The sequence below is a fragment of the Zea mays genome, chromosome 8 (genome assembly GCF_902167145.1).
Source record: "Zea mays cultivar B73 chromosome 8, Zm-B73-REFERENCE-NAM-5.0, whole genome shotgun sequence".
Classification (NCBI taxonomy): Eukaryota; Viridiplantae; Streptophyta; class Magnoliopsida; order Poales; family Poaceae; genus Zea; species Zea mays.
The window spans coordinates 51920692-51924517 of NC_050103.1; positions in this window are offsets into that span (position 1 = coordinate 51920692).

The window sequence follows — 3826 nt, forward strand, 5'->3', positions numbered from 1 at the left end:
CCCCATTGATCACAGTTCCTGGCATCGCAATGGAAACGTCGCACAACACCTGACGAAGCACTCCAATTTGTCTTTGCGCCCTAAACAACTGTATGCACTAGGAACCAATGGCGGCCCACTTCCCTAGATCTCCTTCCCTGCCCCATGGTGATGGTGCTTCCTGTCTAGACCTCGAGGGTAGCTCGGGTTTGATGGAGGGGGAAGGGGGGTACAGAACTTTGACTTATATGCACCACGGCGAAGTCCGTGCGGTGGAAACCGAAAGGCGAACACCGCGACGAGGGTCACATGTGGTCTGCGCCGGTTGTTTAGGTGAGGAAGAACAGTCTGGCGAGGCAGCCCCACACGTCAGTGGCGCCAGGCGCATAGACCGCCAATTCGCGCAAGCATGAGCGAAGGGACCTGTGACCGGGGCCCGCGCGTCATAGGGACTACGGTTGGCGCGCGTGTGGTGGGTGTGTGAGGCTGAGCAGGGGTCGTGCATAAGCGACAACGGTGAGGAAACAAGAGCGCATGGTGAGAAGGGCAGGTCCCACCGGTTAGTGACTCGTGCGAGCGAGGGTGCAGCTGACGCATGGGGGCCACACCGCAGAAAGAGAAGGGATAGGAATGAGTGGGCTGAGAGGCGGAGGGATTTTGGCCAAGGGTTTCGGGGGCACCAAGACCCGAGCGCTAACATAATCACCAGGTATGCTGGGACCAAGTCTCACACATATGATGAATCATGGCACAGGATCGAATGTCACATCTTTACTACATAATAGGAGTTCTATACAAAATAAATAAATAATTACATCATATGGAGACAACGATCCAGCAACCCAAAGTTGACTGGGAGACGACGACCTAGACCTCTCACGAACTCGTCACATCATCCTCCATGCGCCTCATCCTGTGGTACCTGTTCTTGACCTATGGGGGTGTGAGACAGCAAGTGTGAGCTCACATACGTTCATCACTCAACAAGTTGTGGGGAATAATGTGCATGAACTCGCCAAAGGTGGGAGCTCAGGTGAAGTGTAAGGCTTAACAAAGAGGATGGTTAGAGCTGAGCATTGCTTTTAAAGTTGGTCAAAATTTTATTAGCAATTACTAAGTATAAGTAAACACCAACCCAAATAAGTAGTAGACCAAAAGTAATAACAACACCCGCAATGCAATGCATATGACAAATTGAATTTAGTTCCATAAATTAATCATGTGAGTGTCCGAGCTGCTCATGACCGTGAGCACGGCTAGTATACCAGTTTTACACTCTACAGAGGATGCACATCTTTAATCACAAGTCATGTTACCCATGTGCCAAGGGATCGCGACTTCCCATACACCTCTACCGAGGAGGCGAGGCAGGGTAACACTATGAGGCCTTTACAAAGTTCCACTAGCTTCAGAAAACCCGCTACAGTTTCTAGGAAGCTCCAATGCAGAGACGCCTCGCCTGACCGCCATCGTAGCAAAATCAACCCAAGGGCCTCCCTACAGTGACCATTCCCCAACTACCCTTGCCCCTTTTGGGTAAGGTAGTCCTCCACTAGCTTTCCTAATTAGTCAGCCAAGGGCATCCCATACCACCCTTGTGGTAGCACTGTTTTCCCGGGTGGTTCTCCATGTTCCCATTAACATAACGATCTTAACATGAACATAAATAACATCTGAGTATTAAAGTATAATCATGAATAGTGTGTATCTCTATACCAAAAACCACATAAAGCAATAGCAGGTACTACCCAAAAATTCAGTGGTGAACAAGGTATAAATATAGTCAAAGTGTAACACCCCAGGTGTTACCCAAGGCCTGGCTCCATACATGCACTTATGACATGCATCACATGTGTTTAAGTGGAGGAGAAGGAGCACCAAAACCTTGGAAACCATGGGTTTAACTAAGGAGGGTTCATGACAAAAGCATTACCCAAACATTTTATGCAATGGTCACCTTGGACAAAAGAGGATCAAATTCTAGACCCCCCTTAAAGACCTAGACCTCCAAGCAAGAGATTAGTGGGAAAGCTAATCAAATGGCCAATTCTTGTTTTCAACCCTTAACAAAGTTTAAGTACACTAATGTATCTACAAAAACAGTATGGGAAACATTTCAAAAAGGCCCCTTAAAGACCCCAAATCAATTCATTAAGTAGAGAGCACACTAGAGCTCTCCACTTTTCTCTAAGTCCAAAATCAACCCTTCTCTCTAAGTTCACCTAGTTAATGGCGTCAAAACCACTTGGTCTGAGTATCAAAAAGGAGCCAAACTACCTAAGGAAACCACTGGAAAAATTTGAACCCGAGCCAAAACCGTTTGACATGATTTGACATCCCTTTTGTCTCAGGGTGAACAGTGTGACAGCCCCGATTTGGCGTCCGCATATCTTCTGAACTAGGGCGTATCGTCCATTGGAACTCACACATAAGAGCTATCCCTAGGTGCCAGGAAGAGTTCGGCGCAAGACACATGGTAAGATTCGCACGTTTGCGATCTCTGCAAACGTTTGAAAAGGGGCAGAAACAAACGACCACGTGTTCGACGCGCCCTGGCATCGCCAGAGCACGCCCCGGCGCTCGGCCCCGCGCACACCGCACTGTGCCAAGCTAAAACCGTGCCCCTGCCCGCGCTCGCACCTATAAAGCCAATCGAGGCTACGACCGTAGGCCCCCGCTCGCTCTCAACCTCGCCGGAGTGCAAGTTCACCGGCGTTTGCTCTGTGCACGGCGTGCCAGCGGCCACCCGAGAACCCACCACCGTAGACCAGCCATCCTAGCCATTCCCTGCCCCGTCCAACCCTCGAGAGTCTCCATGTGTCTCGGTAAAGCTCCCAGAGCCAGGAATCGAACTCTACCTCACCGGAGACACCGGATCAACGTCGCCGGACTTCACCAGATCGTCGGCGTACGTAGACCGAGCTCCACGGTGAGTCTTTCTTCGATTCCTTGCACGGGTCGACTTCTTAGCACCCCGTGAAGCTCCATGTGCCCTTGGATTGAACCATACCGCCGTGTGCAGGCCAGAACACACGCCGCCGATAAGCCCGACCACCTGCGCACGTGGCCCGACCAATTCCGGCCATCACCGACAACGAGCTATACCTCGACGTGACTGCAAGGACTTCCCGGAGCTAACCTCGCCCTTCGTCGGACCTCCCTCGCCGCCGGTAAGCCACGCCACCTAGTTTACTTCCGCGGTTACTGTTTAAAAGGGGGGAGGGACCTCAGGGAGGAAGGAAAATAAGTGAGGGGTTTTTTTGAATGGTTAGAGACTCAGAGGAATAATCGTGCAGGGGCATAAGTGAGAGAGTTGGTTAAAGAAAAACCCAAGGTCCTCGGTGTAAATTGGCTTTTCAGAAAACCTTTTAAATATTATCCTTTTAAATACAAATAGAGCTTGTAAAATTCATAACTTCAGTTCTATTCAGCCAAATTTGGTCAAACCAATTTTGCTAGGTTCTAAATAATGTGAACTACTTAGGAAAAATATAAAACACCCTAAATATTGTAGAAGATTTTAAAGTTTTGAATTAAACAGTAAACTGGCCAAGAACTAAATAAAAGAAAGAAAAATAGCTACACTGTCAGACAAGGGTTAAGAAAAATCAGAGAGGTACTTAACCACTCCCTAATTTGTTTAAAAATAGTATACCCCTCAGTACACCAAATTAAGGAAAGGTTTACCATTTAAACTCATTTTTGCCCCAAGTTAGGGAAAATAGAAAAGGTAGTTTAAAATAAGAACCAGGGGGCAACCACATTTTTGCTAGCTCACTTATTCAACATAGTTCACTGGAAAATTTTGTTAGACCCTCTGTTAGTGCAAAAGAAATGCATTACTTCT